This window comes from Phyllostomus hastatus, unplaced genomic scaffold (assembly GCF_019186645.2).
Source record: "Phyllostomus hastatus isolate PE091 unplaced genomic scaffold, TTU_PhHast_1.1 phas_contig_34, whole genome shotgun sequence".
Classification (NCBI taxonomy): Eukaryota; Metazoa; Chordata; class Mammalia; order Chiroptera; family Phyllostomidae; genus Phyllostomus; species Phyllostomus hastatus.
In genome coordinates this window covers 17652509-17670167 of record NW_025333857.1, presented here as the reverse complement: position 1 = coordinate 17670167, position 17659 = coordinate 17652509, and the positions used below count along the sequence as shown (strand labels likewise).

Sequence of the window (17659 nt, the reverse complement as noted above, 5' to 3'; positions counted from 1 at the left end):
CAGGTGGTTTCATGAAGTATTGGAGATAATACTATAAAGCACAGGTTGTACACACAAGGCCTGCCCCGTTTTATCTGCCCAATACCTTGTTCCTACCCAGCGGCAACACCAAGCTCTCGCTTAACTGCTAAGGAGTAGTTACATTTATACAGTCCTAAAATTACATTCAGCCCTTTGAAGGCAACCCCAAGGCTGATGTGGCCCCTGGTGAAAATGTTTGGCAACCCTGCTATAAAGTATATGACTGTCTAACAATTATGCTGTACAGCTGAAATTACTACAAAATAATACTGAATGTAAACTGTAATTAAAAATAAAATTTAAAAAATAAATGGTGCCCCCTCTCTACTATTTTTCTCAGCTAATACAAGAATTCTTTAATCATACACTTTAACTTATGGAAATCTAGAATATTAAATAATCCAAAACATAATCCAAATGGAAATTGTAGTTTGCTTTTTGTTTTAATAGAATCTGAACAGTTTTTTACACCTAACAACAATTTTTACTGGCTAACAATAATTGTGGATTTTAAGGAATCTATCCTTTCAAATTGAATACTTAAGAGCAAAACAGTATTGGTTGTAAGATGTCTTTCTTTCCCAAAGTTCTGTTAAAAAAATGCAATAAGTTAGCCAGAGGCCACCTGTTAGGTTAAATAATGATAAAGTGTTAAGTGAATTATCAGATCTGCTTTCTCATTTATAGTTTTAAAATGCTGGTTACTTAGAGAAAGTTGGACACCGGATGAGAAAGAGTAGTGAAGAGGAGAATAGAGAAGTAAAACACTTTAAAATTATATGCTGTGTTATATTATTATTTATAGCTTTTAAAGTCTTTGCCTTCCTTCTATTAGTTATTAATCTTCCCATTGTGATGATTGTTGAAATAGAATAGAATACATATGGAAAAAATTGAAAGATTCAAATTATCCATAGACTGAATAATTACCCTCTGAAGGGTCTTAATCTTTGCTGCAAGAGGATGAGGTTTTGCAAGAACATAGACATTATATATTATTTAAAAAGTATATAAAATGAATGAACATAGTACATTATTAATAATCTTAGTTCAGTAATGAGATTGCAAAATTGAAAAAGTGAAAAATTTGACAAGAGAAAACTTACATAATTGGTAACATTATTTTGAGGGAAGATTTGAGTTTCTACTTTAGAGGACTTTGCCTCAGCATTTTTGTCTGAATATTGGCTCTTTGTGATACATGCCATGGTCTTTGTGAAATAGTTGAATTATTGAAAAACATGCTATGGTTTATGAACAAGCATGAATTTGTTTATATTTGATAACAAGTAAATTTTGAGGGGTTTTAAATTTCATATTGCAATTAGATTATGCATAAATGACAATATGTGAAGATTGAGCTTCCATAAATAATATTCAGTATAATTTTAGTATAAGATAAAATTTAAAAAGAGATTAATATGATATATATGTAGTATATAAAAGTATTATACTATATGATAATTATATATGTAGCATGCAGATTCACTAAATTAATGCTAAAGATTTTTTAAATTTTATTTTAATCATTGTTCAAGTACTGTTTTCTGTCCTTTACTCCCATCCCAGCCAACCTACCCATCCTTCCCTACTTCCTTTCCATTTCCACCCCCCTAGTTTTTTGTTTGTTTGCTTGTTCTTTTACACAGACGCATCAGGTAAACTTGGGAGAGGAAAAAAAGGAACAAGACTGAGTAAAAACTTCTACGTATTCACTCAAAAAACCAGTACAATTTAGAGCTCAGAAGAAGCTACTACTGTGCTACTGAAGTCAGAAAGGAGAGATCTTACTTTATTTAAGACACATTTGCACCCTCTATTGTTTCACTTCATTAAGTAATGAATAACCTTGAATGCAGCAGGGATGGGTGATAAGAGAATAACTACCACTCATTTTTAAATAAATGATAATGAACTACTTGGTATGAGCCAGGTACTGGTATCACCACAGAAACAGGGACTACAGCAGCTTCTCCTCCCAGGGCACTCACATTTCAGAGAAAGGCCGATGTGAATGGATGACAGCAATATAGACCTGCTGCTATAATATCCATGAATACAGGACTGCTGGTAACATTTTTCTAAAGGCATTCGGGAGCTACTGGGGAATTTTAAGACAGGGCAGATCATGACCAACTTTACAAATCTTAAAGACCAAGAGGCAAATGGAAATTATCTTTTCAGGATCAGGTCTTCTTTCTCCCTCTCTTTTCGGGTCAAGTGCAATGTGCTTTCAGCCTTTGGCCAGGCTCAAACTAAGAGTTTAAGGTAAAGCACAGAAAGAGTGAGCCCACTACAGACAGGTGATTACAAACATGGAGGTAATAGATACCTCAAAAATGTTCAGGAATATTATTCCCTTTCTATGGCCATGTTCATAGCAGCTTTAACCCAAAGTCTGGTTTTCTCTCATCATGTGTCCAGAATCTCTGTCGCTTGTGAAACTGATCCAGTTACAATCCCCTATTACCTCTGATTTTAGAGCTTCTTAGGGTCCCCAATGAAATATCTCTCAATACCTATAAATGCCACTTACAGGTACTGTAAGGTACCTGTACTGTCAGGAATTTCCCATTACTACCCCCTCTACTACCAACACCACAACTACCATTTCTACAGTCACCTCCACTAGTACACAGCTCCATAACCTGCATCACCATCACTCTAACAAACACCAGCATCCTCCATGACTTCCTGGCTCACGGATTGTATGTCTGGAAAATATTAAATGCCCCATTCTGAGCCCTATTGGATCACTCTGTGCACACACACATTTTGGTGTGAACTGGGCATACACACTTCCAAAATTAAATCCTGGGGTAATTTCTTTCCCCTCAGTGAAAATAGAGAAAACTACTAAAGTTGGCTGTAGTTTCTTATTTGCTCAACCCCTTTGACTTGATTTACTATTGGTCCATGTCTCTATATATCTTCTTCCTTCTTTTCACATTTTGCAGGTAGTGTTTTTCTTCCACATCCAACCTCTCTGCAGAGCAATATGTGATCATAGAAAAACACAAACCCTGACCCACCCATCAACATTTCATTTTTTCATTGCTCTGTTGCCATTTTACCCAACCAACTTCTATAACAGATTGTCTAAATAGTTCAGATCCAATGAACAGTTTCAGATAATGTCTCCTACCTGAAGTTTCATTTTTTCTTGAAATAATTCTTCCCTGATTATTTCTTCTCAATCTTTTTTTCTGTAAATTTTTTCGTAAATTTTATTTATTATTCTCTGCTTTGGTATTTATTTTTTTAAATGTAGAGGTAGGTTTCTTCAAAGCCTTCAGACAAAAGCAAGTTATTTCTTTGTTAAAATAATTGTACCTTCAAAACTTGACTTTTTGGTTGTAGCTACTTTGTCAAAATAAAATTTAAATTTATACATTTTGTCATCACTCAGATTCCCTAGGGAGTTTGAAGTATATTGGGAAAATGGCCTTGGGATCAACACCTGGGTGAAAGGGTTGTGAAGGAAAGAGAAGTAGGCAAAGGAAGGTGTTGAGTGTCACAGTATTGAGACAGCCCTCAGCAGATCCTGCAGGGTGCTCTGGAACTAAGGTGACCCTTTAGGTTGTCCCAGAGGAAAGGGCTTCCAGCCTTTCATAGGTCTATGAAAATTGCCTGACTTTCTAGACATTATTTCCAAAGACTGTTCCAACATCATCATCCTCGCCTATATTTTTGTGGATTTTCTTAAACAAATTCATTTTTAAGATATTTTCTTAATTCCATAGTCTTTTTTTCCAAATAAAATAGAATTATTTTGAGTGGGTTTTGCACACTTTTCCTTCTCTCCATACAAAATGACACAGTGCAAAAAAAAAAAAAATCAGTGCTGAGTAGAGCACAGCAAGATTAGGGCACAGTCAGCTCATCAAAGTTTTTTCCATGGATGAAGATGAAGGCGTGACTGAGTCAAGCCTGGAAAAGCAAGTCCAGAGGCAGAAGCAGAATAACAAACAGGAAAGGTATTTGGGTATCAGGATCAGTACAGAAATTGGAGTGGGGAAGAAACTGGAGCAGAGCAAGAGTAAGTTGGAAACAAGGCAATTGCTACAAATAGCACCCAGTGACCACAGTTTATACTTATTTTCAGTTAGCCCTGAATGTGTGGTGAGTGGAATTATCACTGTGAATTAAAATGACACAAAGAGAGGAGACACTTTAATATTTGGGTTTATTTCAAGAGAAATAGACTAAGACTAAATCATGCAAAATAGAAAATTTGAACACATTGACTACCAATAAGAAGGTTAAATTTGGTCATTGAAAACCTCCCAACACTTCTTGAGTTGTGTCCTTTTATATTAAAGCAGTAACATAATAAGAAAAGCAAAACAAAACAAGAACAAAACCAAAAAAACCTCCGACCTCCAAACAAGCAGAAGTCCAGAACTAGATAGCTTCACTGGTAGCTTCACTGATAGCTTCACAACTAGATGGTGAATTCTCTCAAACATTGAAAGAAGAATTAATACTAATCCTTCTCTAACTCTTCCAAAAAATAGAAAATGAGGAAACACTTCCAAACTCATTTTATGAGGCCAGCATTGCCCTGAGAACAAAGCCAGAAAAGGAGAACACAAGGTAAGAAAATTGCAGACCAATATCCCTGATGAAAACAAAGGCAAAAATCCTCAAAGGGTATTAACAAACCAAATTTAACAATACCTTTAAAGGACCATACACCTTGATCAAGTGAGATTTATTCCAGGGATTCCAAGATGGTTTGACATATGTAAACCAATCAATGTGATACACCACACTAATAAAATGAAGCATAAAAATCATATAATCATCTAAACACATGCAGGAAAAGCATATAACAAAATTCAGTATCTATTTGTGATAAAAACTTTCAATGAAGTGGGTATGGACAAAAAATTTCTCAATATAATATAGGCCATATATAAGAAGCCTACAGTTATCGATATGCTTAATGACGAAAATCTGAAAATTTTCTTCTAAGATCAGAAACAAAACAAGGATACCTGCTCTCACCACTTATTTCAATTTAGCCAGAGCAATTAGACAAGAGCAAGAAATAAAAGGCATCCAAATCAGAAAGTAAAACTGTCATTGATTGCAGAGGACAAGATATTATGAGGTCAGTCCAGAAAAAGTTCAGCTATTTTTAATATAACTAGAATGGTTTGCACAACATCGATGTAACCTGGCAACCAAGGAGAGTGGGCTAGAAAGTGCATGTGTCAACAATGAGGACTTCATTGTACTAGTAAGTGAGGTCAGTAGAAGCTGTTGATCAGTAGAAGCATGTGTACTGTGTGGCCATTACATTCAAAATGACTGAGCTAGTAGGATTATGAATCTGCATCAAATTTTGCATTAAGCTTGAACATTCCTCTGCAGAAAATATTCAGATGATTCAGAAGATTTTGGGGGATGATACAACAAATGCAGTGCAAAAAAATTGTGGCACAAATGCTTCAAAGATGGTTGAGAATCTGTAGAAAGTAATCCACATTCTGGAAGGCCTGCAACAAGCAAAACACCTGAGAGTGTTGAACATGTATGGGCTGCAATCAACAAAGATCAGTGACTGACAGTGTGAGAAGCTCATCTGGGATTGCCAAAAATTGTGTCTGAGATTTTGATGCAGAATCTTGGCATGAAATGTGTCACAGCAAAATTCCTTCTGTGGCTCTTGGTACTAGAACAGAAGGAACATTGTGCCGCAGTTGCTAATGACTTGGTTCAAACCACTACCAATGAACCAAATAATGACCTATCAGAAAGAGAAGTTAAATAACTCCATTTAAAATTGTATCAGAAAGAATAAAATACCTAGGAATAAATTTAACCAAGGAGGTGAAAGACCTATACACAGTGAAGAAATTGATGAAATAAATTGAAAACAAAAATAAATGGTAAGATATTTCTTGCTCATAGATTGGAAGAACTAACACTTAAAAATGTCTGACTACTCAGGGCAACCTAATAGAACACAAAAGCCTAACATTCATATGGAACCATAAAAGATGTGTTCCTTGCCTACATTTGCAAACAACATTTTTCAGAATCCTTGGTCAACTGGCTTCCAGCTCAATTCCACAGTGGAAGGACAGAAAGAGGCAGAAACCAATCTGCCCTCTTTCTCTTTGCTTTGGGCAGCTTCTGGCAGTGCCTATCTCCTCAGAGTTTCCTGCTGCCTCTGGATGAATACAGAGGCCTCCATTCATACTGCTCTTGAGCTCTGGTTAACCTGCCTGATACCTATGCCCTTCATCCTAAGGGCACTAGAGGATTCCTGATGTAAGTATGTGAGAAGTCTCGCCATTACCTCTTTGGTTTTTCTGAAGTCTTTGTAGCTCATTTCTCATACTAAATGCCTTCTACTAAACTAGCTGGTATAGGTTCTGTTTTTCTGCCTGGACCCTGATACAAAATGAGAATTGTACTGGTATTTTTTTTCCATCTCTTTTATTGGCAATTACTTCCCACTACACTTTTTATGGGATCTTGCATACCATTCATTCATTCATTCATTCAACAAATATTTATTATGCTACCACCAAGTGCTAGGCACTGTTCTAATAGCTGAGGATACACATAATGGTGGGAAAAAAAATCAGCCTTGCTCTCACAGAGCTTGCATTCTATTGTGAGGTTGAATAAGCAACTGTCCCTGTTTGATGGGGATGGAGGGTTTCCTCTGGATGCAGGGCATTTAGTACTAACACCGGGGATATACCAGGCAAACGGAGATGGTTGGGATGGTTGTGAGGGAGGTAAAGAAAAACATATAGTTTTTAAAAGTCAGGTGGTGATAACATGTAATCATTATTACCTATGTTCACGGATTAAAAAACTCTTGAAGAAATGAAATTAGCCCTGGCTGGCGTAGCTCAGTGGATTGAGCGTGGGCTGTGAACTAAAGCATCGCAGGTTCGATTCTCAATGAGGGCACATGCCTGGGTTGCAGGCCACGGCCCCCAGCAACCACACATTGGTGTCTCTCTCTCTTTCTCCACCCTTCCCTCTCTAAAAATGAATAAATAAAATCTTAAAAAAAAAACCTCTTGAAGAAATGAAATTGCTCATCTTAATTCACATAGAATTAAACTGTGTAATGGATTTCATACTATGCCGAGAAACTGGTTTAAAATAATGGGAACAATCTAGATAGTTTTCTTTATGAAAATATAAAATTGCAATGTGCAAAAGTGGAACTTCATGGTTTCTTAACTTTGTATAATTTCCAATCTCTAACACTGATGATTTCTTGGGCTTACTGTGTTGTCCTGTGTGGGCAACTTAATAATTTGCAAGTTAGAGTTTTTTGTTTGCCGCACAGTTACTTTGTTGAATAGACTAATTATATTTGGTTCTTGACAGTCAACAATATTATAGCCCTAAAGTGACATTTATAAAGTTTGTACTCTTTATTTTGTAACACCTTAAATAGGTTTCATAACAAATGTTTCTATAGAAATTTCAGTTGAAAGGCAAAATGAGTTTGAATATATTCTTCCAAGTTAAGCATTTTCAAGTTATGGCATTTTATCAAAGTACTTTAGTTCTCTTTTGAAATTCCTACTAAGATGTCTAAATAAGAGCTAGGTTTGAAGCCTAACATACATTCTCCTAGAACTTATATATATACTCATATGTCTGTTAGTGCAAGTAAGTAGAGCTATCACAGACATACAAAAACCTAAGCACATGTAAATTCCAACATATAATGTAAAATATTATTGATCCAGTCCTTGTACTGACACTGTTGATATGGAATAATGGGTCTGTGATAGGTTTCTGATACTTCACTAGTACCACATGATCAACAGTATTGAATTTATAATGCCTCTTAGAACCTGTTTGCCTCTGCAGGACTGCAGCCTCTCTTATTATTTTGTGTTGTCCCCTGTCTGGTGGTGAGTCATCTAGGCACAGGAACTTAACCATTACAGTCTTTTTATAGCACTTCTTGTCAATGCTCCTTTGGCTGATGGTCCTCCCTGTGGGAATGCTACTCTGCTGGGCATAGAGAGTCTGCTGTGGCCACCCGAACCTGAGGGTGCCTTGCATGGATGCACTGTATGGGAAGTCAACTGTATGGCCCTAGGGGAAGTCAACATCCTAGGCCCTCTTCCCAGCACTACTAATGCACTTTGTCTAAGAGGGAGCTTCCCACCTGAACATATACCATACATGATCAGAGTTTTAGCCCCTCAGAACTCTGGGTGGCTGGGCAGGTTCGGTAGGGGGATAAAGAGCCCCTGGGTTGGTGTCCTTTGTCATAAGCAGTTTCATCCACTTTTCCAAGAATGTTAGAATATTATTCATTTCTATGTAGCAATGATATAAAGTATGGTACTGGCTAAGAAAATCTTAGAGGAACAAAAATCCTTGATGTTATTCTAATCTCTCTTATAGCCACATTAAATCAAGTAGTGAGGCTGGGTACATGAGGAGGTAACATCCCACTTCTTAAGGATGCTCATCTCTTCTCTGCTCACCTCAAATACACAATAAAAACAATTCATTTCCACAAAATAAAAAAATAAATGAATAAAATTTTATTTTTCTATTTTTTTGCTCCCAAATAACTTATGAATCAAAGTTTCTTTAGGGAAGAATACCTCCCACATATACTGAGTATCCAAGTTCCAGATGCAACCTAGCCAGACTGCTAGATTATAATAATATGCCTATTTTAATACTTTAGAATATATTCAGTTACTTTAAGCTTTTTTAAAATTAAAATTATTTAAAATATAAATTTCAGAAAGTATAGAAAGCATATGTAACAAAATATTATTTTATAAAAATTTCATTCCTTCCTCCTTCCTTAGTGATAGAGCCTTGCATTTTTCAGGGTGGCTATGCATGTTGGAAAAGGCAATCCACCACAGGCTCTAAGCATGCCTGTGTGTTCTTGCTGAGTGTGCCAAGAATGCTACTGACCTAGGTCATTTTTCAGGGCTATTTTGGCAGCAAGCAGGACCAAGAGGAGGCTTGTTAACTGCTTGCTATAAAATGTTGGGTTTCCTCAAACACAGTGCTCTTCTCTTGTAATGTAACACATTGCATCTGCAGGCTTTCATTCAGGCCCATGGCATCATTCCCATCATTCCCATGGGACTTCAGGTGCAAGGTAATCTACACAAACATGCTGTACCATGAATAATAAACAGCCCACAGTCTCTAGTCTTCTGTCAGCATCCATGAAACAATAACAGTATGACTTAACTGCTTGAGAATTAGATAAAATCAAACTCCAGACTTGGCAAACTCCAGACTTGAAAATGTATATTGCAGCTGTGACCAGGTGTCTAAATTCTGGCCAAGGATCTATAATTATTAGAAGGAATTTGTGACAAGGCTTCCTAAAGGGTAGTAGGTGGCTAAGGTGAACTTTTTTCCTTCCTCCTTTCTGTTGTTGGAATAAAAGTGAGGCAAACAGATCTCTAGCAGTCATCTTGGATGATGTGGTGACCTTGACAACAGTAGCCTATACCAAGAGCAGCAGAGAAGAAATACAGAAGAGGCTTAGGACCCAGTTGAACTTCGTGGAGTTTTCATACCTATTTTAGTCTTCTTGCCTGCCTTTAGATAGTTATATTAAGTAAGAGAATAAACTGTTATGTCTATGTTACAATCCTTAGGGTTCTCCTACTTTCAGAATTATTAAATAATTTTCATACAGGGGTGAACACAAGTCAGTTAATAATAATAATTGCAATGATAAATTAATAAATAATAATACAAGTACATAAAAATACAATAATAAACTATGTTTTGCATAGTCACAACTGTAAACCTAATTTTGCTCACTCTTGTATATAATAAACACCAAATGAATGAGATATCAGTAGTATTAAGCATCTCAAAAGTATTAGTAATTTGCCCTGGCCAGGTACCTCAGTTTGTTGGAGCATCATCCCATACACCAAAAGACTGCAGGTTCGATTCTTGGTCAGAGCATGTACCTAGGTGGCAGTTTTGTTTCCTGGTTGGTGTGCGTGCGGGGGGCAGCTAATTGATGTTTCTTTCTCACATCAGTGTTTCTCTTTCTCTCTCTCTCTTTCCTCCCTTCCTCTCTCTCTCAAATCAATAAACTTATCCTTGGGTGAAGATTAAATAAATAAATAAAACATAAAAGTATTAAATTTCTCAGAAGTTTCTCATGGACTCTCTGAATATACTCATTAGTAGAGTTAGGAATCAGAATCTGTTGGGCAGGATTCTAGGCCCTTACCTCATCACTCTAAGTAAAGAAAAGCTATTTTTTTATTGATATTGTATTAGTTAATCTTTTGCTAAAGCTTTTCTTTGAAGACAGACTCCATCTCAGAAAGTTTGAAATCTACTGTGTTAAGGAAATAGTTTATGAAGCGCCATCCATGATATTATGTGAACATGAAATTAGGAAACTTTATCTTAAGTTTGCTACTTGGAATTCATTTGACATTTTTGTAATTATATTTGCAAAAATAGAAAATTAGTTTTAGTTGTGATGAAATGTGTTTTGGCAATCCTAACACATGGATTTCCATTTGTAAGTAATTTTAAAAGGTTACATTCTTCCCCAAGTACACATTTTCAAGCAGCTATTATTACTACTCTACTTTATGTATTAGCATCTTGGGAAAAATATGGCCTTAATGTATAACCAGGGATTACAATGTTATCATATTTGAGATTTTTTTAAGCAACTGTTAAAAGGACTCTGCAATTACAACACATTAAAATACTTTTACTATCGCATTAAAAGTAATCTTATAACAACTACTTCAGCTTTTACCATAGTTAACACAGCAAAACTTCTTATAAAATTCATATGGGGCTAAACAAACACAAAAGATTTTTTAGATGTTAACTATCTGGTATGGAATATGACTTTGTTCTATTTTATTTTTAAATAGTCGTGTATCTATATCCTTTGAATTCAGATCTAATATTCAGTAATGAGAGGTGAGAAGCACCTACACAATATACTAGCTAGGCTTGAGTTGAAAGCACCAAGGCGTCTTTTGATTAATAACTGTTTTTCAAAATTACAGTGGTGCTTCTAAAAGTTGGTCTAGTAAAATCCTTCAGTAACCATAATGCTATTTCTTATACAGGCAGCCACTAGAAAGGGTGCATTTGTTTACCACTCAAAATGGCTCTGTTTCACTCTAGAAAAGGAAGGCTATGTAGCACAACCATCCAGAATCAGCAACTGATTTGACACTGAATAGACTGAGCAGGTACCTATTCAAAATGTTTAACAGTTGGTGTGGCGTAGGCACGGGGGAAGAGTGACAGGGTCAGATGGCATAAGGTCATGTGATAGGGGAGGGGAAGTTTGTGACCATTGTTGGAAGTCATAAATACACAGGCAGAGGAGGTATTGGGAGAGGAGGCCACAGTAACAAAATTCTGGAAGTTGGAAAGAGATGGAAAGCTGCAAAACCACTTGACTTGCATTGTAGACTTAGGCACTAGTGCTTCTGGAAACCAGGTGCTTCTGGAAATGAAAGTAAATATAGTGCAACAAGTCTGGTGACTAAAAGTACCTTTATGTAGAAATAGCTCCCAGACACTCTAACTCATTCCGCACAACTGGATTGTTCCCTATTCCCCATCATAGCTGAAGACAGGGAGTTTATTGTTTGTGGAGAGTAAAACCAAAGGCTTTTGGCCTAGAGAATATTGGGCACCACTGAGGGCCAGGATACTGTATTGAACATAGGGATAGTAAAGGGAAGGCTGACAGAATAATTGTCAATATCCAATAGTTTTCTCCTCAGTTCTGCTCTCGAAGCACCAACAATCTGACCTATACTCTTGAGCATGATATTACAAAATTCTCTATTCAGGAATTCAACCAATCCAAGATAAATTCTGAGAGATACTGATATTAGATACTCCCGAAACTTTTTTTTAATGAAAAAGTTTTAGAACCTGGCTGGTGTGACTCAGTGGATTGAGCACAGGCCTGTGAACCAAATGCTCACTGGTTCCATTTCCAGTCAGGGTGCAAGCCTGGGTTTCAGGCCAGGTCCCCAGTAGGTGGTGTGTGAGAGGAAGCACACATTGATGTTTCTCTCCCTTTCTCCTTCCTTTCTCCTCTCTTTAAAAATAAATAAATAAAAATCTAAAAGATTTGTTTTTGAAGTTAAAAAAAACTATTGTAGGTTAGTTTCCTGAGGAAATAGACTCTGAAATGGAGATTACCTTGCAGGAAGTTAAATAGAGTGGGGGGCACTCATGGGAACACACCTATGGGAAGAAGCAAAGGGAAAACAGGATGAGGAAGAGCTGGTTGGGCTGTGGTCACATCTCAAGCTGACAACATGGAAGATTTAAAACAGGGATGGTCCATCAAAGTTGTCCTGCATTACAACCAGGGGTTTGAGTTTCTGTGCCTGTATGCTGAGTAATCATTGGACACAGGTTGCACCCGAGGAGGGGGCATGACTTTGGCAAAGGTTTTCCCCAACTGAGGACAATTTCCAGCAAGGAGTGACAGCTGAGGATTGTCAGCGGGCAGCACTCCTAGCAGCCAGTGAAATAAGGGCTTCACTTCTGAAGGAGCTAGAGAGAACCTGGCAGTTATCCTGCAGTGAACCCCACAGCTGTGCACAAGTTTCACATTAACTCTTCAATGTCTGCATCAGGGAGGAAAGGCAAGGTTTTGCTGGAATAGTTCATGATCTCCCAGTCTCAATGGGTTACAGAAATGCAGTGCTTTGCTCAAAGTCAGCTTCAATTTGAGATCTAGAATCCTGGGGAATAGCCTCTACCTGGAATATTGCTGACTTTTTTGCAGAGAGGAAAGAGCATGTCAAACCATGCAGTGACTTGTAAGGCTCAGATGTGACAGACATCACTTGTGCTGACATTTCATTGGTTAAACATGTCACCTGTCTAAGCCTAATGTCATAAAGTGGGAATATATAATATCCCCTACATCAGTTATCTGTTACCCCCAAGCACAGTGACCTAATACAATATGTACAGAAGTATTCTTTGTCATGATTCTAAAGGTTGGCTAGGCTTGATACGGTTATTCTGCTCTCACAGTGTCAGCCAGAATCACTGAGGTGGCTGCATTCAACCAAGAACTTAGTAGAGGTTGAAATAGCCAAGATATTGCCTCTTTCCCATGAATGACAGTTGATGTCAGCTGTTGATCGAAGCACCTTGTTTCTCTTTCATTGGCTAATCCATTATTCAGTAGTCCTGGAGGGCTTCCTCATATGGTAGTAAGAACACTTCAAGAGAATTTAAATAAAAGTTGTCAGCCTCTTAAGGTCTATGTCTGAAACTGGTATCCCTTCTGCTGTAGTTCATCAGTCCACATTCAAGGGAGGGGAAGTAGAGAATGGTGAGTGCATGTCGGCAGCTGTCAATGGAGCCAACCACTATACTGTAATGGGGAGAGAAAACAAGAATTTGGTGAATGGCGATAATACCTACCACTGAAGACTCAAAGCACATTGGGGGTTTGAGGAAAGCTTTGACCACGGAAGAAATCTAAGCATATAACTTTACAGAGACCACATAGAGTGAGAGAAAGAAACATAAAATGAAAACAAAACAAAAAGCCCCACTTAACATTGGGTGAAAATAGAAAATATTTTATTCATAAAAAAGTAACATTAGGCCCCGCTGGCGTAGCTCAGTGGATTGAGCGCGGGCTGCGAACCAAAGTGTCGCAGGTTCGATTCCCAGCCAGGGTACATGCTTGGGTTGCAGGCCATAACCCCCAGCAACCTCACATTGATGTTTCTCTCTCTCTCTCTCTCTCTCTCTCTCTCTCTCTCTCTCTCTCTCTCTCTGTCTCCCTCCCATCCCTCTCTAAAAGTGAATAAATAAAAAATCTTTAAAAAAAATTAAAAAAAAGTAACATTATTTTTGAAAAGAGAAAACCAAAAGAGTTTTGGAATTTAAAACTAATGGTAGAAATGAAAAACTGCATTAGAAATGTGGGATTTTTATGTTGAAAATCTGCCCAGAAACAAGGCACAAGCAGAGTAAAATATAATAGAGAAAACATAAGAAAATGAGAGGATTCATCTGGGAAGGCCAAATTTTTAGTAACCAGAGATGCAAAGAGAGGGAACAAAAGAATCAAACAAATAATCCAAGGGTTTTCAGATTATAAAGCCCCCTGACAGCAAGATGGATCAAAACAAAACTAAACCAAACCATACAACTGTAAATTCCAAATATTTGGGAGAGAGGATAAGGACCTACATGCCCTATGAGGTTCTCAAGAATAGGTTTCATATAAAAAAATTGAGGATCACAATAGCATTGAACTTGAGCAATAGCAATTCTGGGAGCTAGAAGACAATGACAATCAGCCTTAAAATTCCAAGAGAAGAAGATTTCCAATTTCTAATTCTAAATTCAGTTAGATATCCATCACAACTAAGTGTGTCTAACAATACTTTTCAACTGCACTATGTCTCAAAATATTATCCTCCATTTACCAAAATAGAGGGGTAAATGAAGAAAGAGCAAGACATGTGGGCCAGAAAGCAAGAAAATGATTAGAAGAGGCAAAGGGAGATCCCAGAAAGTTAGCAGCCTCGGAGGACAAACAACCCAGATGAAAAGAGATGGGATTCGTTGAAGACAATGTATTTGAACAAACTGAGGGAAGACTGACACTTCTAAGAGAGAGTGAGTGTTTACATATGAATATAAGAAGGTACTTTCATGGCTTGTATACAAGCAACAGCTACATAGCTGTAGAAACATAACCTTGATACTGAACAATATTTGAAAGTATGAGGAGGTTGTTGGGAGGCATGCAAGTGACAGAGACCGGTGAATAAACTCACCTTTGACTGTGGGAAGTCAATAGATAAGTCCTGCATTTGAAAAACAAAGAACTGGCACTACTGAGGTTATTCATGACTAGCAAGTATACCCCAACAGAAGTATCTAAAAGGTGGACTATTCAGTTATGTAAATTAATAAACTCTTTTTTGCTTATCCGTTTGAGTTACTTTTTCTGTTGTTTTAATTTGCTTTGTTTTCCCCCTACTGATTCATGTCTAATACACATATACATATTCTCAGGCCCCACATTAGAATTTTTGAAAAAAAGTATTCTGAAAAACTTTTTAGGCACTTCTGATGCATAACTGGTTTGGAAATCACTACTTTGAAGAACAGTAATCTTTGTGGGCTGTGTTCTTGATAAGAATTCTCATCTTTCAAATTCACATAGAAATGTAGCTCACAGCTCACATTCTAGTACATCTCTTCATATTTCTTCTTATCTTCAGCTTATGAGGCAAGATTTTATCTTATATATGCAAGTATGAAATAGTGATGATGGCAGTGGCAAGAAACACATTGCTCACTCAGGGGAAAAACACACAAAAAACAAAAGACTTGAAGAAATCAGGAATTTTGTTATCTGATAAACTTGTAAATTGCTTAATGTACTTTGAACTCTTGTCTCCCCAATGTTCCTTCACCTCCGCTGCCCTGTCTCTGAAGAAAAGTTTCAGTGTTTTATCCTTTATAAGTAAAGCTGAGCATGGGCAACACCTTTGTCCTTCATTCCATGAAGAATCCATTTCTTCTGCCAGGAAATTTTTTTTTCTAGTTGAATTGAATCTGTGCATTCACTTAATAAAATGGCCAATGGGACATTTTTAAATCCTATTTTACCTGATGAACAAATGTTTCTGCATCCCAATTCATGCCATGGAAAATAGAATTTGTTAAATTATATTTACAATATTAGTGTTGCTGACATGAAAATGGGTATGAAATGTTTAAAGAATAAAACCATGAAATTGCTACATTCAGGGAAGAAAGTACTAGTTACCAGTTGCTGCCTAGCAAACTACCCCGAAACTTAATGTGCTTAAAGAACAACCATATTCCTAATATCTCTTGATTTGTAGGTAAGGAATTCAGGCTGGTCCAGGTGATTATTCTGTTCCACGTGGCATGAATAGAAGTCAGTCGGTATAGTTCAGCCAATGCGTAAGTTAATCTGGAGGGTCCAAGGTGGCTTCAAATGAAGTGCTGTCACCCTGGCAGGGGTGACCAGAAAGCTGAGCTTGGTTGGGACTGCTGACCAGAGCATTTACCTAAAGAACCATCAGCCAGGATGAAGGTCTCAGGGTAGCTGGGCTTTTTCACCTGACTACCCAGGGCTCCCAGAGGGAGTGTCCAAGAGACCTGATTTAAGGTGCAAATTGTAGCCACCTTTAGTCTGCCACAGGCAGTATCATGAAACACATACTTCTGATTTCTCCTTAGTCCGGATCAATCTAAAAGTTATTCTTTTAACAAAGAGGAATATGACACTAAAATCTTTAGAAGAAGGAACAGTCAAGAAGACAAAGCAAGATATATGAACACCTATAATAGAGACAACTTCAATGATTAAAAAACAAAGCCTTTATTGGTAACAAGAATCTAGTACAGTCATTTAGCAAAATATATCACAAAACCTCTGTATCAGAATGATTGAAAAAACAGTTATATTTAAAATAAGCAATTGCATTGATGTCAACAAAACTGGCTGTGAAGCCAATGACCTTAAGGGGATGAGTAGCTGGTGGTAGTATTCTAAAAGGAGTGCTAAATGTGGGCCAAGGGATAGAAATCAGAGCTGGTATTGTTTCCAAATAGAGTGAAGGAAAACTCATGTGTAAACCAATCTTTTCCAAAATTGTATCACTATTTACTGAGCATAATGATCATCAGTATGCTGCTCTAGGAGGTCTTATGGGACTTGAAACAAAAAATTGACCCTACTTTGTGCCAGGCTGACAGAATGATCAAGCAGGTACTTGGTTTAGTTGGAGTTTTACCTGAGATCATCACAGAATTGGAAATCTCCTATTTCCTGCTTGGAAGGCTGCTAGGCTGTACACACTGGAGGAGACAAGCAAGCAGCAAGGGTACAAAAGTTGTCTAAGGGTGAGGTGCTCCTGGCAAATACAGGATCTGCATCAATGGAGGAAGTTAGTGCAGTCAAGACAAATTTGGACAAGATTGTTTTGAGTAATCCTGTGTGTACAGAAGTAGGAGATGAAACTGCTCTTAGCAGAAAAGCCAAGAAAACACTGCTGTTTGATTGGTTGGGATCAAATAAGAAGAGGAGAGACAATCAAGCTGATCATAGATGATGACTGAAGAATTTAATATAGTTAAAGAATACATATGGGTAAAGCCAGAATTTTTTCATCACAACTTATACTTTCAAAGCGATACTGGGGAATGAATTTCACAGCTCATTACCTTTGTAGTACCTGTTATTCTCATCTTTTGATGATGAAAATTTAACCTCTAGTTTTAAAATAGTGTCTACAATAAATGCAAAAATTGGCATAGTGTTAGACTGAATCTACCGGAAATGAATCATTCCCAAGTAATATCTAATTTATACATTAATGTAGAATGGAGGTGGAAGAGGGAATAAAGGGGATAAATGGTAATGGAAAACACTACAATAAAAAATAAACAATTAAAAAGAAAAAAGGACAAAGAATGCAGGTTTGAAATGAAACTATTTTGTGACAACCAGCTTTTGCTGTAGCATACATGCAACCAAACCTGTTTAAAATAAAATTTTTCTTCTTAAAAAGTAAAATAAAATAAGTAATTAGAAATGTAGTGAATAAGAATTTCCTGCAAATAG

The 17659-nt window shown here is 37.1% G+C and overlaps 1 pseudogene; it reads left to right on the top strand.

The window, feature by feature from the left end:
- Positions 1–16478: 16478 nt before the first annotated feature.
- On the top strand, positions 16479–17154 carry LOC123819878 (annotated as a pseudogene).
- The last annotated feature ends 505 nt before the right edge of the window (positions 17155–17659 follow it).